This window comes from Pezoporus wallicus, unplaced genomic scaffold, assembly GCF_028554395.1.
Source record: "Pezoporus wallicus isolate ANWC-B61680 ecotype Strahan unplaced genomic scaffold, APGP_CSIRO_Pwel_v1 contig_865, whole genome shotgun sequence".
In the NCBI taxonomy this organism is placed as follows: Eukaryota; Metazoa; Chordata; class Aves; order Psittaciformes; family Psittacidae; genus Pezoporus; species Pezoporus wallicus.
The window spans coordinates 1102170-1128984 of NW_026636827.1; the positions used below are offsets into that span (position 1 = coordinate 1102170).

The window sequence follows — 26815 nt, forward strand, 5'->3', positions numbered from 1 at the left end:
CAGTTCACATGTAACCCTTCCTACTGTCTTTGTCTCCACTTTGGCTCAAAGTTGTGTAGGTAGTGGGCAGAAGCATCTCATTTTTATTGAGGCACTGTATCCAGGATACTGTATTGAAGGTCTGTTCTTATCTTCACTAATCAAGTATCCCCCCCAAAAAGATAATTCTGAAACTCTGGAAGGAAAAAAACTCAACACAACGACCAACAGATAACATCTTTTTCATGACATTTATGTAATTGCTCTTATCAGAAATAATTTTCAGCCTGCTACAAGAGATATAACCTCTGTTTGGTAGCTAGGAAACAAAGGAATAGCAGAAAGCACTTGCTCACTCAGTAAAACCTTCTGAACTTCGGAGCATGTTCAGGGGCATATAGATTTAGTCAGAAATGACAGTTCTTTCTCAAAAGGTAAAAAGTAGCTTTATACTTTCCTTTCAGGATTTTTGGACAGATATGACTCACTGAGAAACCAGGGTTATCATCTTTCAATTGGGAAAAATTGGAGCTTAAATAAATTTTAAACAGAGATATATTAATTTTCTTATCTTTATCAATATTTTAACATTCCCACATGATGAATAGGGAGAAAAAATGCTCAAGGTAAATGAGATTAATTCACTATTTGAAATTAAAAAAAAATCCATTATAATAAATGGAACTGCTCTTTAATTTCCATGATGCTCAAAAATGACTTTCTAACTGAACACAGTCATATTCTAGTCTAAGCTTGGCTTTTTTTTTTTAACTATAAGATTTCCAATACTCTTGTTTGAAGAATGTTTTTACCAACACCTGGGTGGCTAGTTTTGTCCTTTCTGTTGATCCATGCTTGTTTAGTAATGTAAATTTGCCTGCCTTTTTCATAACAAAAAGTTTATCACTTCCTATCTATCACAAAACAGTGACTTTCTGCCTTTTTCTTACCACTCCTGTTAAAGCTTTCACCTTTTTTCTAGTCATTTCAGTGAGGTCCAGCTCTCCTGAGCCTTTAACTTCCTATCTTTAGGTTGTTTCTGCAGCATCAAGTATTTGATGGAAAACACCAAACACTGATGTTTTTTACTGAGGGTTGTTAAGTCACTGTCTTAAATTCAGCTGTTAACATTGCAACACAGGAGCCTCTACACGGCCTCAGAGCTGGGTCCAGCTGTCATTGTCACAGCTTTTTGCCAATGTCAATCCTCCAGCCTCACCACTGGAAGCTCGAGAGCAGGACACTGGTCAACATTCCTGAACTGAAAGCTTCATAGCTTGGCAGAAAGGAGATGCCTGGGGAAAGCAGCATACATGCTTTCAATTCTGCTCACATCTTCCCATAAGCTGATCAACTTTGTCCTTCTGGAATAATTTCCTGCAGAAAGTCATGATGTGAGCCACAATTTGAGGCAGCTTCCCTTAGAAACAAAAGAGAAAAGGGTGTAAACAACTGACCCTTATTCATATCTTAAGTAACTTGTTTCTTTCTCTTACCTCTTGTTATTTGCCCTAGACAAATGTTAGTATGTTGGTTCTTCATTCTGTTAGAACAGCCTCATACCCTATTCTCTTGGGCTACAATATCACCTACACTCCTCCAAAAACTTACTTAATTTATCCTTTCAAAGCATCTGAACCAGCTTCATGTTCCATTTGAGTCCAGGTCTCTAGAGATGAAAGAACATCACCCTAAAGTATTACACACCTTTTTTTCTACTTTCTAGGCGAGTTTAACAGGAAGAAAAGTTTCAGACTTCATAACTTGTTGAAGAGTATAGAAAGCAGGCTTTATTTTTAGAGCAATGGCATTATTCTGGGCGGAGGGAGACTATATTGAGCAGACTGAGAACAGCCTGGAAAGGATCTTCACAGCATGGCAATGTGGGCTGTGTGCTCTCTGCAAGTCGATTTGCCTCTGCAACATAATGATTTCTCATATCTCTTCTGTACTTATTGCAAAACTTGGATGAAAGGGTTGTGCTTCAGGGGAATGCAAAGATGACGGCCTTTGCCAGAGTAATTAATTTGTATTAATCTGAGTGCTTCATTTCAATAACATTTATCTTACTTCAAAATAAAAACAAAACCAACAGCACAATATTATAGCAATAGGAAGTCAGCACACAATTAGCAATTTTTGTATTTTTATGAAATATATTTGCTTTCTTACATGGTTAATAATCAAATCACAAGAATATATACATAGAATTTCTCCCATGTTTAGTTATATAGAAATCTTCTTGCTGAGTGAATGATTGTAATATTAAAATAACATTTTGTGCTGCATTCTGTCTTTGTTTCCTTCTTCCAGTCAAACTCACAAGCCTGGCTTTGCAGCCCGTGATAAGTCCTGAGCTTGCGCAAGGTCATGTCTACCTGAAGTGCACTTTCAGCCACCCCTCCTCAAAGCCATTGCTGCAGTACGTGGTGGTCTGATCACGCCTGTCCACCTCTGGCAAAAACCAGCAAATTCAGCATGACACCACTCTGCAGTCGTTTTCCTATATAGAGATGAACGGCATAAAGCTCAGATTGGGAGACGCGGTAATGCAACCTCGCCTTCAGCAAAAAAAAAGTCAAACACTCAAGGGGATCAAATCCTTTACTTAAACCTTTTTTTTTGTTTTTATTAGTGCTGCTCTTCACTCATTATATTACAATTCCTGCAGAAAAAAATACTGAAACCCTTTTGTAACAAGACTGCTAAACAGCTTTTGCCAGATTCAGGATCCGTAACATTTCTTTGAATTGCAGTGAGTTCACTGAAGCTATTCATTTTACTATTTTCTAAAGGCAATTTGAATACTTGCACTTACATTACAGCTTGAATGCCATGAAGTTGGTATAAGTAGTAGATACATGTGCCTGGGACAATTTTTGCTTAGTACTTTTTATACCTTGCAGCAGCGAGAATTTGCAGTACAGGCAGGCTCAACTATATACACTCTGTAATTTTCATACTCATGGACCAGAGACACAATAACATCTTTTCATGGAAAAGAAGGACAGTACATTTTAAAATAGAGGGAGGTTTATTTTATGGTCTCTTTCATGGTGTTCTACCTCTCTGATTCCAAATTCTTGGTTCAATAGCATACTGAAAGATATCAAGTCCATTACAAAACAATCTCTAAGAAGTATATTTGATGGCTTACATAGCAGCACAGATCTAGTTTCAACAACAACAACAAAACAGAAGCCAATTCAAAATTTGAAAAAAAAATGACTTCTGTATGAAATCGTGGCTTTTCATGGTACAGAAACAAGGCTTTTAAAGTTAAATTAGGTTCATAACTTTTACAGCCAGAGAGCCATTAGTGATGCTACAACAAACTGAAAGAATAAACAGGGAAAATGGCCTTGTGTTAAAAGTAGGTTGGAAGTAGTCTTGGCATTTTGCAACTCTTCTTTGAGATATTTAAGAAATGTGAATAAGCTTTTTCCAGTCTTTGAAAGGATAAGTCATTTATAACAGTAGCACAGTAAGATTGTTTGTTTTTTTTTCTCACTTCTCCTCATAATTATGCCTCCTGAATTCAAAGTCTGACTGATGCTTCCCTCACATGCTATAACATCAAGCAGACAATTCTGCCAGCTAAAGACAAGTTTGTAAGAGGTATTTTCATCAAAATAATTTCACTTGCAATCATTTCAAGTTTTAACAATCCTGAGGGATTCAGAGAAAATACATTTCTGTTAACTAGTAGCAACACCAAATCTTTATAAAATCATTTTTATTATGTTAAGTTTTCAGTAAGCCCTTCTTTGTCCTCTGCTGAAACTACATGTTTAATTTAGTGGGCTTAGTGAGACTAAAATGTTCTTCTCCTTGCTAGGTTTTTTTTGAAAGGTCTTCATGGCCTATTTGATTAATTATAATTATGCATAAATCATCACTGGTGAAAACCAAGCAATGAAGCCTCAGCTGTAACTGAGAATTCAGTTTTACATAATAAAGATTTAAAAAAGCATTTCACCATGTTTGCCATCCCACTCTGGGTGCTAACAAGAGTCACAGAGGTAGACTCTCCTTTCACCTCCAGTGGTGTAAATCTGAAGCGACTTTGTAAGCGTTGGCATGTCTACAGCCAAGGAAAGGTGATGCCACTAAAGGGAGTCAAACCCCAGGGACCAAACTCCACTGCACAGGGGCAGTTTGTAACTTCCACCTGCCCATTAAAGATGGAGATGGAAGGATTTTTTCCTCAGGCAGGGAAAAGGAGGCCACTGATAAAAGCCATATGAGAGAGGAGAGAACGAACTGGGGGCACTTGCCAGTACTCTTTCCCCTTCCCCATACACAGCCCAATGGTAATGTCCTCATGGCTCACACTGCCAGGGTGCATGGGTTGCATTCAGAGCAGAATTTGTCCCCCAGGATGCAGAATCTGCAGCATGCTGAAAACTGCTTACTTTTTTTAACCTACTCTTCGTGAGCCTTCACGTAGCCTGAATTTGGTCTCAATGCTTTCATACCCTGAAATCAGCATCTTCTCTGTCCATTTATTGATAAGGAAAGTCCTAGAGTAAAGCAAGTTTTTTTTTAATCAGCTTTTAGGTGAATGATATCTACACTATTTTTTATCTGTCAAAAAGTCTCCAGATAATAGGTTAGTCACATAATAGAATATCTATTGATGTATTTTAATACACAGTCAAACCTTAGAGCTGAGATTTACCAGCCAACATTTCTGAACTTGTATTGACGAAACAGCCAGTTATTTTTTAATAGCCATCATGTGTGCTTTTCTTCCCCATCTTTGGGCTCCAATTTCGTTATTTCAAACAGTAATGTTGGCAGCATAATGTTCACAAAACTATTGCAGCCTTAAATAAATCTATAACATGCCACTATTTCTATATAAACACTGAAAGAAGCTTACTCCATCTGATATGAAAATCCTGGCATTCCTAAGCTTTATTTATGTGACAGTGACAGAGGTCATTTCATTCCTCGAAGCGCAGCCATCTATAAATTATAGTGGCACACTGTGAGTAATGAGTTATGCTAAGAAAGAAAGGTGTTTAGAAGAAAATCGTGCAGATTTTGCTCAGCACAGCAATCCAGAAGTTCATACAGTGAGGAGCAATTGTCACCGCACATAAACTATGATGAGAATTGTAAAATAGAAATGTTTAAGTAAAACTGGCCTTTCTGAGCTGAATGCTAGAAGCTGCTGCTTTGCCGAGCACTCTGCAACATCAGAAGAACATGCCCTAGCCAAGAAGACTGTAAATTAGTACCTCAATATAAAAAATAACTAATTTTCACTCACAAGGGATGAGGAGTAAATTTTTCCACCAGACTTAAAATCAAACAGAAATAGGAAGACCTGCCTATTTGTAGCTCACACTTCAGTTTACAATTTCTTTCTCAACCTTCAGATAGAAAATGAGGAGCATCCCCACAGAAACAGAGCTCTAGGTGAACTCAAACGGAGATTTTTGAAGCAGAAAGGATCAGAGATGATAAGCAAAACTCTGCAGCTCCTAAGACACCTTCTTACCACCCTAGGATATTTTTTTTCCTTAGTAGATGAGTGACCTGCAGTCAGCCTCCACATACTGTTTGGCCATTTGGTAACTGGAAAGAACTGCCTTCTTTAAATATACTGAGCAGCAAAGTGACTAGAACTGGACTTCCCTGAGAGACAGGTCACACTGCTGCACCAGCTCCCTCCCTTCTTCAGCCAACAGCCCACCACAGGGTATGATCTCTGTTCAAAAGATTTGAGGTTTAGTTGATTAATTAACTCAGATTCTCCCTGCTTTCCCCTTTCTGCTAACCCTTCTGGAAAGACTTTCCACAGACTTTGTTCCCACTCCTTCCTACAAATACCTACAATCAGATAATTTCTTCAAGCTAATGAGATTCCCCCCCTGCCCCGGATTCTCTAGAAATGCTGTCCTTCAGCTCTGCTCATCCTTTTCTCTTTTCATCAAGGCTGCAACCACAGCTCCCTCCTGCACATACTCCCAAGCTCCCAGCAAAGCAGTTCTTCAAGGCTTTTCTAACCTCAGCCTATTAGTGTTTAATAGAGTTGACAAGGGCAGCCTGGAAGCTCTGACAGCCATCGTGAGACACACTTTCACCTGGTGTGATTGATTCCCTGACCAGCCCTTCACCTGCAAGCCATGAGTGTGGCTGAGTGACTCTTGCCCTTGCAGCCCCTGTCTGCCTTTTGACATAGGTAAAGTAGCCAGAAGGGTAGATCCAATCCTGGAGTTATGAGAGTTAATCACCCACACCTTAGGCATCTGCACCTTACGAGGAGCATGCAGACTTCCCTACCCAGTGAAGGGAAGAACTGGGCCTCCCTACATGCTACCTTATATTGAGAAGGGAGTTGCCCAGAGGTGGACAACATAAGTTACTGACTGACACCAGCATCCCTGAATTCCCACACCTCTCAGGAGACTGGATGTTCAGGTCAGGAAAGTGCTTCCATCTACTTTTTAATCCAGACCTTAAACTCCTACTGAGATGTACCTGGCTATACACAGTCTCTGAAAGATCAGTAACAGTAAAAGTACATATTTCAACTTTAAACCATTGCTGTTGTCACTGTGAGGCCTCTGCACTACAATACACCTCAGGATCTTTCTGGACAGATGGGAAATGGGTAGCTGGTCCTCCCAGCTGTGAGCTGCATGCATGTCCTACCCTTCCCAAGGAAGCATCCCACCTGCAGGGCATAGGCTGCACTAGGAGAGGAAGCAGTGACTGCAGGTGGGAACCTGCACATGCATTTGCTTATTTTCTCTGGTGACTGTTTAGGTAAAACATACAAGCAGCCTTCATGGCAGACCCAAACCCAGTACTCCCATCTGCCAGCTCTCTCTGTTTTGGGGAGAAGTGCTTTTGCTCCTGGGACAGTGTTGAGATGGGTGGTGGCACCATGTCTGCCAGTGCTTTGAGAAGCATGTGGCTGAAGCTGGCCTTTCTGAAAGCTCTCAGAATTCCCTGGCAAACCCAGGAGCCTTCAGGTACCTGAGTGATGAACAGGGATGGGTTTTAAGCACCAATCATCTCCTCTTTTGCCTTTGGGAACACAACCCATTATCTGAGCACGGCTGGGAGAAGCTGGTAAAACTGGAGGCATGGCCATGCTGGATGCACTGGCAAGTGTCCCCTACCGCATCCCAGCCTATGTTCCCCATGGTACATTCAGAAGTAATTAGGGACACAGAAAACGGTGAAACTGGAGGTGGGTTTATTCTCAAAATGAGCACAAACAACTGACCTTGGGGAGCTTTGGATTCCGAGAACTGTGGGGGAAAAAAAGAAACAAAACATTTTGATATGCAAATTGTTATGGGGGAATTTGTCAGAGATGGTGAAAGGTCCTAGGATTATAATACTTTCCCAATCTGTTTCCCAGAGCTACTTGATCTTCCCCAAATTAATAACTGAATTCTGTTTTCAGCTAAATACACTACTCACAGGGTTCATCGGAAAATAGGAAAGAATCTGACTGAGTCTATGTAAGAGTAGAAATCTGCTCCAACACACAGGGAAGGAGAAACTTCTTAGCTTCCAGGGGCTTTTCTGATGAGAATTTTGTGCTTAGTAGTTTTCTGCCCTATACAAAGATCTGCCAGCACACAGGGGAAAGGGAGCAGCTTGTGCCTGGAAGCAGTCTGGTCATCATTTCTGAGGGTATCTTTACATTTCTGTCCCTTTAAAAGGGATGATGAAAAAATATAATTTGATTTTTTTAACAGATATGATGAGTTTGTGGAAAAATACTGCCTAACCTGTCACGGCTATCAGCACACTGCTGTCAGTGTTGCTTTCATCTCTTTGCTTTAAAAATGATGCATCCTGAGATGGGGGTGGGGGCAGATGGGGGTGGGGGCAGTAGAGAAAGAAAAGGTTGATTACTGAACTGGAGAAAAGAGTTAGTATTCAGCTGAAGGCAAAAAAACACCTCCTCAGAGTGACTGTCATAATAACTATGTGACAAACTATCAACTTGTAGCTCAGTCGCCATTGAACATATCTGCTGATTGTGAAGTGCGCACCTAACAACATAAAGTCACTAAAGAGGAGGAATAGTATAAAAGACAGAAATAAAACTTAACTCATGATGACTGTCTGTACATTTAGAATTTGCAGAGTTTGTGCTCATCTCCAAAAGCACTGAAGATAGAACTGGAATGGACTGATTGATAGTCTAAGAATGCCTCAGTGTGTCATCATAGAGTAATTTTTTATTTTAGTTTTCCATGCTTTATCAATAAATTATACCTCTAAAATATGTATGTGAGAAAATACAATGCTCGCAGGGAATGAGGCTAGGTCATGACATTTCCCAGGATGTCACTTTGGTGAAGATCACTGGGAGATGCCTCCGTCGATGCCAGGCATCCTTTTATGCGACCCTGCTGCCTCACACAACAGCTCCCTCCTTGGCAGGAACACTCCATGTGGTGTGCTCAGAGGGAAGTCTCTGTGTGAATATTTTTGGTGAAAAGCATTAAAGCCAAAAGTGCAAACAGTCTGGCAAGTGTAAATATAGCATCTGCAATGCAGGTGCATTCAATTTTCTCAATGAGCTCTCCAAGGGGATCAGGGCTTGGTTTGTTGTTTTTTTTTTTTTTAAATAGGGGGAGTATACGTTGTCTAAACTCTTTCTCTGCTGTCACCGCCTTGTCAGATCTTGATTTTGCAGGCTGTCCCTGTGGCAGCTGCAGGAGAAGCAGCAGGAGGAAGATCAACGCTTGCCTCCTGCCTTTCCAGCAGAACTGTTTTGAAAACTCTGTAAGCTGAACAGGAGCCTTTAGGGAATGCTTGAAGGTAATAAATATCTAATGATAACGGGACTGTTGCCTTGAGGGGACAATGACATGTTCTCCTTTGGAGGCAAACTGGCTAACTATGAAGTATCTGAGGCTAACTGTAAATTATCTCTGTGAGACACACCCAATACAACCACAAGGCTTTCATCTAGTTAATGTAAGAAATAAAACCATTTTCACATGGCCTAACTGGCTGGAGCTGTCAGCAAAAAAGTGAGAAACTTTCTGAAGGTGAAAATGGCCAATGTACCAAAAGGTAAGTAACCCTGGGACTGAGCTGGACTGGAAATAATCCACCTTAACAGCACAGAAGACACTTAATTTTCCCCATAGCCATACAAATGAGGCTGTGTTGCTTCTGGGGCACGCTTGTGCACAAATGAGTTTGGAAAGATGATTCTTTTGTTTGGAAGAAACTCACAAGTTGATGGTAATGAAGAGGGATTTTTAGGGTGGTAAAAGAAATATTCCAGAGTGCTATTCAACTCATGCCCATGTGACCCTATGGATTTGGGAATATCTGGGGTTTGAGCCTCTTTTGCTGCTACTGGTCATGAGGGTCATGCCTAAGCCGGTAGGCTTAGAGCAGCATGGACTGAGTGATGCTGGGAAAATCCATCAAAATGAGTTTATCACAATGGAAAATGAATTAGATTGGTCCAGTTCCTCCTCATGGGTTACTCAAGGCTTAAAAAAGGCAGTAGTTACAAATATGTCATCTGACTATTTGAAATTGATTTAGTATATCACAATCTGTTACTCCATTTCTGAGACGAGCTCCCCCCCAAAAAAATTCTGAACTACAGTTTCAGAGCCTGTTGTCATTTGCTTTAAGGAAAATTTCTGTAGTTTAATCTTATGATCCTAGAAATGATGTTAGCAGCTTGTTTTTTCTGAAACCAATGAAACATTAAGATAGCAGATGGTGTGCAGGCTCAGCAGAGATAAAGGTTGCGTTGACTGTGCTAGGAATAAAACATAAATGGTCCTGGTACATTGTGTTTGGTGGAGTTTTTTGGGTAGGGAATATTTTTACTATATTATTTTCTTACAATACAAATGCTGTGGGCACATCTGCATCAACTTTTAGAATGCAGCAAGAAAAACAAAGAAAAGCAGCTTCTTATATTGCTGACACAGTGTGACTGGATGATTGTCAAACTAATTCAAATTTAGAAAAAAAATGTTTACAAATATAGTACAGAGAAAGGATATTTGATCCATTGGACAGACTGAAGTCCCAAGAGCTAATGTTCTTATCCTGACAGTAATGTCCATGAACAATGTATTTCTCCCTAATTAAAATGAATTAATATCACTAACCAAGATGCTTGAAAAACTGAAGAAAACACATTGCAAGCATTCAGTGTTATTAACTGTTAAGATAGAAACCATGTTTCTTTGCATCAAAAATTCTTCCAAATCTCCAGAATTATGCAAAAATATTGTTAAAGCCTAAACCTCTCAAATATGTTATATGAATTTTATGAATTATATTATATGAATTTTCTTCAAGGAAAGGTATAGCGTATGTTGTTTATTTATCATAGGTCTTTTGCACTGTCACTGCTTTTATGAGGAATACTGCTGAGCAGCTGTCATTGCCTGAGGAGAGCAAAAGTTTCTATGCCGGGATTAAAGTAACACCAATAGCCTTGATTTACTGACTTGGCATATCCCTAGGGAATTTTTACATTATCAGACATGCTTTGAAAAACAAGAGACAGAAACTTAAGCCCTGACCATCATAACCAGTGCTGCTTTCATGTTTACTTAGACAAAATGGCTTTCAGTCTGTTTGTAAAACACCCAAAAACACCGATCAGCGCCGTGTGCAGGTGGACACTAATGTACCATAAAGAATATGCGAACCTGTATCTTCTAGTAAATATACACCAAAGTACTCTGGTGGTTATATTTATGTTATATTATGGTATTATGGGAAGGCACACCTACACAGATGATTTGTTGTAGCTCAAAAGTGAAGATAAAAATGAATTTTTATGGGAAGGCACTTAAAATGCTGAAGATAAATTCACACTGAGTACAAAACCCAGGTCTAATCCCACTCAAGGATTACATTGTCACTCTGGCAGTCCAGGAGATTTTGAGATCTTCTGAGCATCTAAGATACATGCCTCCATGAATGGTGTTTGAAAAATCTGGCAGCCCTTTCTGTCCGATGTTTGAAGAATAGTTTCAAGTTTCTTGGAAATGTCAGAATTTCCCAGGGAATGGAAATTCCCATTTCTGAGTAACCCCAAGCGCTGTTTCTGCTCTTGTCTCAGGAGAACAGACAGACAAAAATGGCACAACCTGAGCTCTCTCCCCAGCGCATGAGACACTGAAGCTGTAATGTATTATGTACAGAGAAATCCGTCTTCCTGCCATAGCAAAGAAGAGGAATAGAGCAAAAATTGCACTCACTTTGCACCTGGAGCAGAGTACAGAAGCAATTAGACAATATGTATGACAACTGCAAACATTTTCTTAATTGCCAAGTATTTTAAAAATTTCACCTTATAAAGTAAAATATCATTATTGTGAAGATTATTATTATGAGGATTATTACAAAGATTATTATTTCACAAGCAATTCTATATTTTCATAATTGATTTAAACCACTCACAATTTTATAAATATCAGTATTTTCTAATTAATCTGTCAAAATTATCTAAAATTTTTTTTATTTCCAGTTTTTACCAGAATCATTACAAATTGCAGAGGATGGCAAAGAACATGATTTGACCATTCTGAGTGTTGTACCCTTTGTCTGTCCACAGCATGGCAACTCCTGTAAAATTACTCTGAAGCTAAGTGTTGAGGATTTGGGTAAGAGTTTTATATATCGGCATTGAATGAATGTGCTTACTTTTCCCTGCATTTATGTTACAATGAATTCTAATAGAAATTATAAGATGCAAATAACAAAAAAGTAATGGAAGCCATAAAATCAACAAGCTAGGTCATATATTTCATTGCAAAATAAAATAGATGATAATAACATGCAGGATTTTTAGGGAAAAAAAAAAAAAAGTCTGACTAGCAGAAACCTGAACCTTAGTCCATTGAAATTTATGGATGAAGTAACTGTGAGTGCGAGAACTTATTTTAAATTCCAGGAGTATAAAATTCCATTTTAATTTTTTGTAGCAGCAGTGATCTTAGGTAGAATAATTTCATTAATTATCAATAAGAAGCTCACTCGCAGATTTATTATTCAGTAAATGTGAACTGAAGCCTTTTTTCTTTCTTTAGCTGGCTTACAGTTTTTGTCTAACTTAATACAGAAGAAAAACATCATTCTTATGCTTATATATTATCCTCTTTCTAAAGGTTTTTTTTTTTTTTACTTAAGAACATTGATAATGTCACTTAGAAAATTCTTGCCCTTTTAATCAGTAAATGTTTTCCTCAGGTTAATCTACTGGAATATTGTGCCTAACCAAGGGGGACATATAAATATTTACTTTCATTTGCAGTAAATAAACCACCAAACTGTTCTTCTAGAAAGATATTTATTTCTTTTTCATAGGTGACTCAATGAGAAAAACATTTCGAGACAGGATTACAGCAACAGTTTCTCTACACACAAAAAGCCAGCTCAAAAAAATGTTTGGCAAAACCTAGATAGTTCCTGATATTTTTCCTTTTCTAAATCCTTCTCCTTCCTCTCCCACCATCAGTCAAGCCCTTAGACAGAAGAAAAAAATAATTCAAATGGTATCATAACACAGAGATCTTAAACTGAACAGCACCTTATGGTTCCAGCAGCTGTGCTGGCTCTCATACATGAAGTACTTTGCATTTATCCATGGCTCGGTGCTGCTCCGTTCTACATACTGTTCTTGGCTTAGAGTCTCTGCTGGTCCATCAGGCAAACATCTGCTGAGCTCATGTGAACAGATTTTCTTAGATATTGACTAGCTGAAAGCACAGGCGGGGGCGGGGGGGGGGGGTGGAGACACATCTCCAGTCCCCATGGACTCCAAGCAGCTTAGACACCTACCATTTATGAGGATCAAGTAAGAATTAGTCACATAAACTTTCAAAGTAATTTTTTTAACTCACATTTTCTCTGGCAGTGAATGCATAATCCAGGAGTTCTCAAGTTGGGGAGACTAAGTTCAATTGATCGTACTGAAAGTAAGGCTGACTCTTTGCCAGGGTCTTCTCCAGTCCCACATTGTGCATTTGACTGGAAGAAAGAGTGGAGGCAAGACCTATGGAAGCAGCTTTGTTTCTGAGCTGTCAATGGGCTTGATGTGTTGGTGCCCAGAGGTGCCAGGATGGAGGCACAACTCAGCCAGTTAGTTAATCTTTGAAGGAAGTTGTTACTGAAGTGGAAATCAACTTGTTTCTGCAGCTGAAATCGATAACCAGGTCTAGCCCTTGATTGCTCCACCCTGAGCCTGTCTCCCTGGGTGGCACTTGGGTCATTTACAATTAACTGAGATACCTATATATACTTAAGGTTGAGTATCTGCTGCTAGTGTTTGCATAACTGCATGTTTGTTTTGTGCCTTGTCTTTAGGGTCTGTTACTTTATCTGAAAGCACACTGTGGGCTTCTGAAAAAAGCAAGGTTGGCCACAGTGATAGAAACTAAAGAAAAAATCTATTTTAGCTGAGATTTGTTTATACTGGATAAATTAACTGACAAGCTCCTCATCTGACTGAATCCATAAAATAACATTGTTGTGCTAATTATGTAGGGAATAAGTGATAAGAAAGCTAATTACAAGCACAGAAATACCTCTCCAAGTTCAGACAATATCATAATGAATGTCAAGGCAGAGTAGAGCCACTGGAGTTCAGCTTCTGTTAAGTTTATCATTACTATTTTGACAAGATGATTTTCTTTGATTTTAAACTTTTGTCCTGGGTTGTGAGCATAACTCACAGGGCTGTACTGGCAACAACTATTCCTCATGGAAACCTCCAATTTAATTGAATCAAGAACCTTGAAAATGAGCCAGGACTTTTCTATAAAATGCTAGAAAGCCTTTTTAAGGACTTGATATGAGAGATTATATTATTAGCATTTGTAGGTTTTTTTGTTCAGTTCCTATAGAATTCTACAGGGTTAACTTAAATTATATTTTATTTTTATTTTCATAAGGAATAAAACATAACAGGTTAAAACTTAAACAGGGGAAGTTTAGATTGGATTCAAGGAAGAAATTCTTTACTGTGAGGGTGGTGAGGCACTGGAATTGGTTGCCCAAGAAGGCTGTGAATGCTCCATCCCTGGCAGTGTTCAAGGCCAGAGTGGACAGAGCCTTTGGTGGCATGGTTTAGTGTGAGGTGTCCCTGCCCATGTCAGGGGGTTTGGAACTAGATGATCTTAAGGTCCTTTCCAACCCTAATTATTCTATGATGTTATGAAAATCACTTGTTTTCATATCAGATCAATTACATTACCACCATTTCTAGAACTTTATTCTTATCAGCTGATAATTAATGGTCTGCGACAGAAAACTAAATATTCAGCAAAAATGCTGGCACTCCTGAAATCAGCAGCAAGAATCTGACTATCTTCAGGAGGGTCGCAATTTAATTTTTTTACCCAACAAAGGATTCATGAAGGGCTGGGTGGCTTCCTGAGCAGCACATACACACTGTAAAATACAGATGGCTCAGAACCCAATGCTATCATAATTCAGTGTTTATAAATAAAAACCACATCTATGGAAATAAAAATCCAGGCTTGTCGTTTACCTGAGACCTCAGGATGAAGGTTCAAGGCCCAAAAGAAGTGGACATTACCAGACTTGCCACTAGAAGAATTCCCTTTAGGAAAGATAAGACATGCAGAAGCAGATCTGCATAATTGACTTGGGATGCCATTGCCATTTCCATATTAATTTCTTATGACCCATCACATCCCTATCCATCAGAGATACTTACATAGCCAATACCATCATAGCCTATTACTTTTCCACATTCTTGTACTGAATTTACCCTCGCAATGCCTCTGCAAAAGATAGAAATAAAATTACCATCATTTTACAGATTGGAAAGTAAAGCACCATACCTAACTATGCCAAAAATACAAATACAAATCTGCTGCATTTGCCTTTCTGTCATGGATCCAAAGTTTACTAAAATCTGACTCAAGAACCGCTACCTTTCCAGATCAAAATTCTGTTTATTTTAAATTAAATTACTCCTTATAATAAAGCTAGTGAAAGATTAATGTTTCATAGAAACACAGGCTCATCTCTTTCTTTGTCATGAGGACTACTCATCTTCATTCCCTGGGCATGGACCCATAAAGATAAGATTGTCATTCCAGAAATATGAGCACCTGTGGAAAGAAAAGCACCACTGAGTTTTAGTAAAATGTCTACTGCATGGGAAAAGAAAAAAAAAAATCACAGAAAAATGTGCAGAGGGATGCCAGATTCAGTCAGTCACAACTGTCTTCATGCAAACCCCATCTGGTTTCAAGGCATGTGTGTCCTGGAATAGAAAACATTTGTGTTGGATGGTAAAGAGGGAATAGGCAACTGTTTGAATAACTCTTGTCAGACTCAGTGTTTGTGTTCATTTTAGGTAGCCAGTTACTGGGCTCTCCAGACATTGCCCTTTCACCATGCCAGGTGGATCTGCTGCGGGTGCCATGCTCGGAAAGCAGCTGTGCAGCTGCCGCGCTGACAGTGACAGCCGTGACAGACTTTGCTCAGGATGGGAACCGCATGAGCCACATCAGAGCTGAGCCAGTCGGATGGAGGGATTTGCTCTGGGGGGCTTACGCACCCAATGATGTGAAGGTCGGGTCCTAAAATAAGTTGGAAAACGTGCCAAATTTAAGTGGATTAGTATCAAAGAAAATGAGATGCTGATAAACCTGAACCATATAAATATTTGGGGGCAGCTGTCAGGAGAGTAAACCAAAACAGCCTCTTTATAAACCAAGAAAATAAAAATATTATATAGACTTGTGCTTTAACAGATTTAGGTTGGATTATTAGTACATCAGTTAAACTATCGAGTGGATTATAAATGTAATCAGGCATTCTTGTGTATGCTGGAAGAGGAGAGAGGGAGAACCTAAATTAGGGAATTAACACCTTTTCAAGAAAGAAGGAGAGGGAAAACCAAGGGTTTAGAGAACAATTTATGAAAAAGCAGAGGAAAGGCAGTACCACTGGTAATGAGAAAGGAGAACAGAACTCAATAGAGCTGTGTTCAATTTGTGACTGCCGGGATTCACCAGGACATCCCTGGCAACACATGCAGCTGCTCCATCTCTTCATTTATTCCTGTACAACACATCTAAAATAAAAATAAGAAGAAGCAATCAGAAAGCCTGGCCAAAGTAGCCTGGTGAGTAGCTACCAGCCTAATGTCTGTGAAATTGTTTTAGGGCCTTGGCTGGGAGGTTTGAGAGCCATAATCCCACCGCTTGAAAGAATAAACCAAAGCACAGATTTGACTCAACTAAATTTCTCAGAGCAGTGGCACATCCAAGCAGGTATATATTAAGTAACCAAAAACAAACCCCCAATGAAATCTATAATTTCATTGCCCTCATTTTTCTGGATTTGCTCATGAGAAAATGAGATTAAACAGGACCAAAAAGAATTTTTGTCTTCAAAGGTAAAAGGTCTAGCATGGGACTATATCCTTTCCTCTCCATCACAGGCTTCTTTTAAGCATTTTAGGATTCTTATATCAGAAATTGCAGCTAATTCAGTGTAGTGCACTCACATCCCCACATTTTTTCTTGCTGTTACAAAAGTGTTCATTAAAATATGAAAATGTAGCAAGTGTGAAATTGGATTAATCAATTTTAATAATAAATTCCATCTATCTCAGTTAAAACTTGATCTATGGAAACTTAAACACTACTTTCCCTCCTTCCCATTTCCCTGTTGCTGTTTTGTGGTTAATTAGAGGCCTTAATGTAACACAGTTCCTGAAATATATCAAGGAAAAATCCACATAATCTTTAGTCCTTCAGACTTGTTCAAATACTTTTGATTTATCTGCAAATTGAACAGAAATGGTGAGCAAAACATCCTGAGAAGTTCAGACACCTGATAAAGCAGATTTCTTCAGCAAAGTAACACTGCCTGTACTTAGGACCTGCATACAATCATGCAAGAAAAGAGTAGAACAGAAAATGCCACATGGATTTGCTTGTACAAAGGTTTTACTTAGGAAGTCTGTGGCCATGGGGAGAATGGGAAAATTCTGAGACACTCCTTTATATCACACTGTAGATACAAATTGTACAGTTGACATCAGATAGAAATGCTGTCCAAAGAAGTTTTTAGTCCTCAAGACGATCACTCGAATAGTTTGGTGTGCCAGACACTGGTGGGTGTCTAAGCAGTGTCTCTGTGAGTTGTTGAGGGGCATTTTGAAATACAAGATAATGTATTGCCACAGGTGAAGAATTTTGTCAGGAAATGTAGTTCTATCTTCACCCTCTCAGTCATTTATTTGATTTCACAACTGTTCCTAAAAGCTAAGTTCTGCTTTGTCACTGAAAGACTGCACAAGGATATAGCAGCCATTCTTCTTCCCTGCTCTGTGACTCGTAGTAGAACTAACTGAATTGCACCTCTGGACTTCTCATGGGCAAAGAGTGAACAACGAATTAACAGCCCTGGCAGGCGAGATATGGGAAAAACATAACACTTCATCACTCCCACCAGTATGACTGGGAGCTGTTCATATCACAACCTACTACATAACCCAGTCTTCCATTTCTGAGAACTGGATAGCAGAGTACTCAGCCATTAAAAAAACCCACCATCTTGAGCAGATGTTGCAATGCCCAGCAATGCCTGAGATTCAGGTATTGCAGCTTCAAAAGGAGTTGCCTTACCTCTGGCTTTCATAGGCTTATCTTCTTGAAGGGCGCCAGTACTTGAGACCTTGTGTAGAACCCAGCTGGTGCACAAGTAACCACGAGCTGATGCACCTCAAGGTCTCTGTTGCTGTAGTTGATCTTTTTGTCTTGCTGTAGCAGATCCTTTCCTCTTTTATTCACGTGTCGAAAGCACACAGCTCCAGTGTATGGATTAGGGGCCTTATCACCAGCACCCCACCAATAACCTGCATATCAAACATGAATCAACCATTCAGATGCTGTATCAGGAAACCTAAGGTCAAATTAGAGGACAGGCCATGACTCCTACTAAAATATGCTAATGCTAGTTAATTACAGCATATCTTAAACCATACTTCAAGCATTAAAATTAGTTCAATTCAATGAGCGTTCTCTTGATAATTTCCGTGTATAATCTACTTAGCAAAAAGTTTTCATAAAAAAGCTTCACTTTTTACTAGATAAAAAAAAGATAGGAGCACTTTGTGCTCCCTTACTGTATGTGATTAAACTCCGTTGTTTGAAAGCAAAGCGTATCTTGTACCCATTCACAATCATGTTTCAGAAGTCAGGCTTCGGTTTGTACTTGACGCATGAATCCTGACCCTAATGTTTTGTGAGGAACAATAATGAAGAAAAACCGCTGTGTAGACTATATTCATTACACATTTCATTTTAACTAGGTCACAGTTTGAGACCTCCCAACAGGGAACTGCTACTCTTTCACTGATCCACAGTTTATCATGTTTGATGGATGGTGAGTATTCCTCTTCAAAATAATCTGGCTCGATTACTGAGTTTTCAGTTTCTGGATGTAGCATGCATTTGGGTTTACATTAGAACAACAAAAGAGTGTTGTACTAGTTTGCTTATAGTGAGTAGTGTAGTGCTTCAATAACTTACATGGTTTCCTACAAGCTGTTTATACTATTTTAACAAAAGGACTAGAAATGGGTTAATCTTGAAGCGGCAATGGTTTTGAGTCTGGATGATTTTTACAAGACAAAGGTCAGATCCAAAAATGTTCTTCAAACAGAACTATCATTAATGACTTCAAGAGTGTCTACGTTATGTGACATCATGACAGCGACACCCCAGTTCCACACCAGTGAGCCATTACATCCCTGTAGGAGCACAGCACCCAGGGACAGCCTGGTCCTTCTCAGCAGTTTAGTAACACCTGATACAAAGTCGTTCAGCCCAAAGATACTGTTGCATTCTTCTACTTCCAGAGCTGGTTTATACACAGATGCATCTCTGCATGGAGTTTACAGTCATAACCACAACCAAAAAAACCCATAAAGATGGCGTTACTGCCTCAGATAGAAGTCCAGAGATGATAAGTGGCAAATATCAGAGCAGAAATAAAGTTGTATGTCCTCCTGTACTGGTCAGCAGTATAATTATTATCGACCAATAAGCTTCATAAAGACTTAATAAGCCAAAGGTAGTTATCTTTGTATTTGACAGCCTGTACTGTAGAGAACATTTCTTCAGTTAACTTCTCTAATCATTCATGAATCTATTTACCCCAGCTATTTAGCATAACAAAGTTTTTAAAGTTTGTATCTAGCATGTTTGAATCAAAGTTGCTAGCATTTCAGATCACATTCCAGGTTTGTCATTCCGTCATTAACCTCTTAATGGCACAGATGACTTTAGGCACACAGCATCCACACATGCTTGGCAGGTGTGATGTTCAAATTTTGATATACTAACATCCCAATTTCAGTCCAGCATGCTCTGGAGGTATCATCTGAAATGACATCAAATCTGGAGAAATGGGTCTATGAAATGTTAAGTAAGAAATGCAGTACATCTGCCTTTAAATAAAGATTAAAGGTTGTGCATCTGCCTCAAAGATTTCACCTAAACTGGGTAGTCTCAGCTAGGAGATTAGCTCTGCACATCTAGGACTTTCCAGTTTCCCTTCTGCTTTGCTGAAGATCATTTATAATGTGGCCAGGCACTTGTTTCCTGCAAGTTTGGCTGCTCAATATATAGAACAGGCAGAAGAGCTACAAGAGGTGCAAAGTCATTCCCATGCCTCATGTACCTACAATTATTTCAACTCTGGGATATTAAACTAGATTAGAATATTGTTTCAAAACTCTCTACACATTTATATTCTAAACTATTCCCTTCTGATTTAAGGCTAAGAATGGACAGTAATCTGCCAGGTTGTTGTCTTTAGGAAGTCATAAATTACTGCAAAGTGCATCTTGGAATGGGGAAGTGCTCTCAGCCATGTAGCATTTTTATACATTATTTCCATGGGAAAAAGGTCTAAAGTAAAATAAAACCATTTTAATTGAATAACTCATTTTGCTACCCTCTTATTGGTAACTCAGGAAATGCCTTCTAGTGTGAGATATCCCTGCCCATGGCAGGGGCGTTGGAACTGGATGATCTTAACGTCCTTTCCAACCCTAACCATTCTACGATTCTATGATTCTATGGTTCTGAGCAATTTACAATTCTGTTTGAGCACAGGGAGTTTGGAAAAGCCCATCCTTCTGTGGCATCCTGCCTCAAAGTTACACAGCCTTGAAAAGGAAAAAAAAACAGGATAGCTTGCCCTCTCGATAACGTCTTCCTTGTGGACAGACATTCATTACTGCTTTGTCCAGTGTAGCTTTAAATAAGCCAACCTGATGGGGCTTCAGCCATCTCAATAACTAGGTTATTTCAATAAGATATATCACTTCTTGATATTCAGCCAAGTTTCTTACCCATAATTTCACAGTCCCATTACTCCTACTTATATTCCCATTTATTATTGTAAATAATTTCTCTTTCAATTATTGTAATGATTATGCCACCCTGTTATACATCAGTTAAGCGACTTCTCTGTCTGCCTATCCAAAAAAATTTTAACACATTAGCAAATTACTTCAAAGCTCTGTATTTAAGGAGTGAGAATGCAAGTCTTGCTTCTGTCCTGATACAAAACCTATATCCTAAAGACAAAGGCTGACACAGAGGTAAGGAACTGAAGCATTCCCTTTTGGTCATAAAAGGGTACATGGTGGGATATCACGTTTGAAATGATGTGCATTAGGTGATGTGAAGAACTGTACAAAAATCTTGTGGGCTTAAGTAAGAAATCATATGGGTATCCCTCAGTAATAAAGAAGTATCAGAAAGAGACTGATCTGCAGATTGCAAACAGTGAAGCAAGAGAAGAGAAAAAGCTAAGAGAATCTTCTCCTAGGGACTATGAAGCAGTAGGCTGAGAGGATGATTACAGCATCAGCTCTTGGTCTTCTGGTGCTATATCGGCTATAAGCGAACTGTAGACACAGGCTCAGGTGCGAACACTAGGCAGGAAAGAAAAGAAACATCCACAATTAGTCAAAGAGAACTGAAGGGAACAGCAGACTACTCACCTCTATATGGCTACAAGGAAGGCAGCAAAGAAAGCTTAATAAACTATCAAAACTGCTTCTGAATCAACAGCAGAGCATCCATCAAACAATATAACCTAAGGAAATCCATTTATTCCACTACAAATCCTGTAGGTCAGCTCACAGGGAGCCACCAGACTCTGAGATCAAAATGTAGGCAGAGCTGCTGTGGGTAGGTGGCGACCACTTGTCTCTTCGGCACCCTTTCCACCTGAGTCCTTGGAATAGTCTGCTGAAGGACTGTCACATGAAAAGCAAGAGAAGGTCAAATGATGGGAAAGGTTGCCAACAGTAAAACAGTAGGAGTGTTTTCTATACAAACAGGAATGCACACAAGCATACTCCTGCTTGCGAAGAGAAGGAAAAATACACAATAGGGGAAAACCAGCATCAAAACAAACATGAAAACAGAAAACTGCAACCTTTATTGGCTTCCAAAATTTAAAGGAAAAGCATTCAAAATTTAAAATTTAACTTGATTTAAAAATATTAATTAGAATAATTTCCTTAGCCAATTGGTTAGAAAATTTTAAAATTTCATGAAAATCGAAATACTGAAACCTTTTTTTTTTTGTAGTAAACTTTTCCAACTGAAATGGTCACTTCTAGCATATAGGTTGTTTGTGACATTTTGAAATACTTCATTTTGTAAGTTCTATAGTGATGTTTTCAACAGTTTCTAATTGGACATACTGAGCTCACATTACACCTGACTATTCACTACATAACTGAAATACCTAACTCCCACTTCTAATGATAACACTCCCCTTTGGTATGCCTCCTGCTAATGTATTTCTGTAGAAATATTTATCATGTAATCTTCCTTTTTGACCGAAGGAAGTGACTGAAAATCAAAGAAGATTGCATCATATTTTACAGTGTAAGCACAATCAATTTGTGCATATTGGAGCATAGATGTGAAATAGTGTTAATTATACCATCTAAAGTCCAGAGAGCACTTCCTTTTATAGCAAAGTACCTTCTAAATTAAACAAATGTGAAAGCCTGGTAAAGCAGAAGTATAGCCCTCATTACAAGGTATGGCACATTATAAATAGAAAAGCTTTTCATGTCATAAATTGTAGATTCTTAAATATGAAATACTAGTTTAAAATTAAATATGCAGAAAATCCTTTTAAGGAAAATATAAAAAGGGAAATATTTCTTCATTGGTGACCTACATGTATCATTCATGTTATTTTGCATTTTACCTTACAAAGGAAAAAGGTTTTGCAGATTTCTCAAACACTAATGCTTATCCATACATCAATATTATCACAGGGGCAATAGCACCATTTCCTGTTCAATCACAAAATCCTTCAGCTTGCACAGCTTCACACTTCTGGTTGTCTTTAATGGCATTTATTGTAGTAACCTGCAACCAAGTTCTGGGCATAAGCACCCCTGACAGTGGTGCTGTTCTTTTTGATAGTTTATAGAAGTTTATATATTCCCAAGCATCCAGTGACTGTGAATGTAAACCAACAGCTTTGGTCTCCAAGAACAACATCATTAGTTCATTAGTGGTGAGCACTCTGAAACCAGAGAACATCCTCCAGCATCACCCAACATTTCCTAGGGTCACAACTAGCAAAAAATAGATCTTACAAGCAAGGAAAGAGGGAGCCTGGGGGGGCATATCAACAAATCAATTTTTTTGGTGCCAAAACTGTGTTGGAAAATCTTTAGGAGCAGCAGCATTAATAACTGAATTAATAAAAAGATGAAGCAGAGCTTCCTCAACATGGAGAATTCCTTTATGTTGAGGGTGGCAGAGCACTGGAACAGGCTGCCTTGGGAGGTTGTGGAGTCTCCCTCTCTGCAGGAATTCAAAACCCACCTGGACATATTCCTGTGCAACCTGCCCTAGTTCCTGCCTTGGCTGGGTTTGGACTAGACGGTCTCCAGAGGACCCTTCCAAACCTAATGATTCTGTGATTCTGTGAATACTAAACCCATTGTGTTAGTTAATCTAACACTACTAGTAGCAATTGTTTATACATATTTATATCCCTTTCTGTCACTCTCTTACAATAAATCAACTGAATTAATTCCTATAACATCTTGCTGTCAAAACCAAAGATTTAGGAGTATTTTATAATTCTTGGATTAAGAGCACAATTTGAGCCATGACTTCATGCTAGACAAGAACTTCCTGCATCCCTTGAAAAACAACCCAAACACATATATGGGGAAGCAATCCCTTTCCACCCAGTAGATCCATTGCTGCAGACTGTTAGTGAAGCAGGATGAGGAAGTGAACTGTGGAGGCCAATTCAGATAGAAGTAGTGGCACCCAGCTCACAAAAAATACACAGAGCTCCCTTGTGCAAAAACTCCAGTAACTCTACTTCATGCTTTTAGTGCCACAAGCAATTTCTCAAATGTTGTCCGAAGAATCATTATGAGAATTACAGATGTTTAAACACCACAAAATTTTACCTGACTGCAATTATCCGTTCAAGTAAATTGAAAACTTCAATTTAGACACATTGCTGATTTATTAACCACTATGCAATCTATGCCATGACTTACATGAAGGACAATAAGTGGTTTACAGGAAAGTAGGATGGGGTGTCAATGCTTATTAAGCAGTAAATAGCTCCCATAATAGCAATGATATTTATATGCATATGCTAATACAGTTTTATTTACCACATACAGCTGATTAGTCTGGCTACGGCCATTTTGATGCGCTATTTTCCATCAACCTCTCTAAACCCCTCTCCTTCTAAGCTCCCCCTGTTAAAGGAAAACATGGAAGGTGATTCTCATAAAATATCCTGTATCCTCTGTCCCTCTTGTGAAGATGTCTAAATGGAGCTAGTAGTTGATGCTAAAAGAGATTATCTTTTCTTTTATGTTGTCCTTAGTTCTAATCAATCTTAGCAACAGCATCTACTCAGTGTACTTAGAATTTATGTACCTGATTAGAAAATGAGACAGAATCATTCAAAATCTTATTGATTTATGGCCAACTTCACTAAGTTTTCTAAGATGAAAGATGAAGTCAGATGTATTTTCTAGCAGAGAAAATCAGCTGGAGTTTAAACTCTTACTGTGTTTTAAGCTACATAGCTTTTTATGGCTTTTAATCTGAAAAGAAACAAAATGCAGATACATACATGCTAACAAAAATGTGGTTCTTGAGCCATTTGTTCCTCTGTATAGGAAACACTAATAGACTGAAAAAATATTGATGCTTGTATGGCCATGCTTAAAAATAAAACTGTTATTTAGTTGTGGCATTTTATACATTCCTTTTTACATATTATCTTTTCATTGAAGAAATTAATCATGCTTACGATTATAAGCTTATAGCTTAGCTTCCATATTACTTAATTTCAGAGAAATCATGTTTAAACCTAAATGCAGTGCCTTAAAAGTAAGTAGAAGCATCCATTGTTTTTAAAGATGGAAGCTGTTGGCTGGTGAGAAGAAAACTCCAAACATATACAAAGTATAAAGTTATTGTTTTCTTCACTTTTATACATCACATTAGAATAAAATAGAGTAAGAATAAGGCAAGCTTTTGGAATAAGAAAACAAAGAACAAGCAGAGGAGCATTCTCTCACAGGTCTCTGTGGAGAAAACCCAAAGGGCTGCAGGTGGGATGAGTTTTACCTGTTTCATGCAGAGGGCAAGAACTTGCAAAGTTAAAGTTATTCTGCTTGCTCAGATGGAGCAAGGACTTTCTGTAAAGAGAGATAAAAATCTCAAATTGTTCAACACACTTCACTGTGCTGATTGTCAATCCATTTAGGGTAAAAGTCGTGCTTACAGGAAAGTTGTTGAGGGGAGGAACCAACTTCATTTTAACAGGTTTTCAGCAGAATCCCAGTTTTTCATATGAAGTATTCACCTAGCCACAGTCAGTCTTATAAAAGTTAGTGATTAGTCACAGAAAAGGCTATCTGAGGACTGATTTTGCTTTGAAGAATATCATGCTGTAAAGCATTTGATTAGCACCAAAACATATTTATTAAGGCCTGGAGGCAAGGACTTTTTCCATTTGCTCTTTATCAAATGTATATCCTTTTTATCCATTCCCATTGCCATAGCAGCAGCTGGGAAACAGCTACCTGCTTTTCACGAGTTCTTATATACTTCCAGCTAATAACTGCGACAGCATTCCTTCGGTTACAGTGCTGGAGAAACGTTTCCCCTTGGGTTGATTTTCCCTCCTTCAAGGCCAGCCACTACACTGGTCTGATTAAGGAGTGCTGTTGTACAGTACCAACAAACACCCATCACAGGTGGATGTACTGGGTCTCTGAGTCCTCTTTTTCGTTTGTTGCTGTTTAGGCACTATGATAACTATAAAATTGGCACCTTCCTTTTGTGCCAGAGTGTGTTGAGGGCATTTGAAGTGCATGCTTGGCAGTGGGATTGTGGAGGCCACCGCTCTGCCACCACTTGCAATTGTGGTGTGGCTGCACGAGAAGGGGGTGACACTGTGGTGCTGGACACCTGCAATGGCCATTTCCAGGAGACCAGACCCCAGTTAGCCATCAGAAGCACTGAAGCATCACCACATGTCAAAATCTTAAAGTCTTACAGAGGGAAAAAAATAACAGTGTGTGGATATTTAAGTACTTTTGTTGTTGTTGTCCTTTAAAAATGTGAGGTTAATATTTCTGAATTACTAATGAAGTCACTAAAAATATATCTATCTGAAGCCACAAGAGTGCCTGCATGGAAATATACCAAAAAACAAGATGCAGGGAAGAAGCTGGTTGAACTGTTAGTTTAACAAACTGTAAAACAAAACAAATAGCTCTGGAAATTACTCAGAGACATAGCAGAGTGCTAGCATTGTTACTCTCTGCAGTACGGCAATCCACTCTCAGTTTGTTTATGCTAGGCACTACCCAACTGTATTGTATAAAGCAAATTACTTTGCAGAGCTTATGATATAAATATTCAAGGAAAGATCAGAGGTAGCAGAATAATGTAGTTTCAGAGAGGAATAGTGAGGCAATATTAATCAGATCCAGATAGCACCCAAAAGCCATGAAAATGGGCTGCAAATGCACATTTGGTATAATTTCAAGTATTTGCCTAAAATATGTATGGCCACAAGGTGCTTTGCATGAGTATCCACACTAATCCAATGAAGTCACTGGAAGAATAAAAGCAGGCTGCACCAAGGGTTTCGGTGAGAAGAGCCATAAATTATGACCAAGAAGATAATTTTATCTTACAGTTGTTATTATCAAGATTTGTTGCCAGGAAATGTTTTGAATGAAGACGGATCCACAGTAGAGCCAGAATGATGCAGGGAGTGCCTGTGCTTGGCTGTTCTTGTGATATCGCTTGCAATAGATATTAGTAAAGCAGTAATTGAATATCTGTTAATTATAGAATAAAGAAAAGGCTGGAAGCAAGCTGTAATTTAATTCTGCAACTGAATGCTATATAATTATTCTTTTATTACTAGAATAAACTTTGCAAGGAATCTCTATTCTCATTTACACTTCATGTCTCAACACAACAAATCGTGACATACCCAGGACATGAATTTGAATCCTTCCCTGATCTGAATGGGAATGTGTAGGAGCTGTGCAGCAACAAACACGATCCCTAATCAGGCCACAGTGCATGCTGCATCCCAATTTGCTCGACAGCCAATCTTGCACAGTGCAGGAGCTGGCTCCCCTGTGGCTTCCATGCTTTTTCAGGCTGATGCTTTGAATGGGTTAAGTCACTTTCTTTTCTGTGCAAGGTAACAGCTTCCAGCAGCCAGTCACTGTATATCTCTGCAAACTGAGGTCTCACAA

At 38.8% G+C, this 26815-nt stretch overlaps 1 pseudogene; it reads left to right on the top strand.

The window, feature by feature from the left end:
* The window catches only part of LOC130595272 (von Willebrand factor D and EGF domain-containing protein-like), a 184152-nt pseudogene that overhangs the window by 54563 nt on the left and 102774 nt on the right, over positions 1 to 26815 (top strand).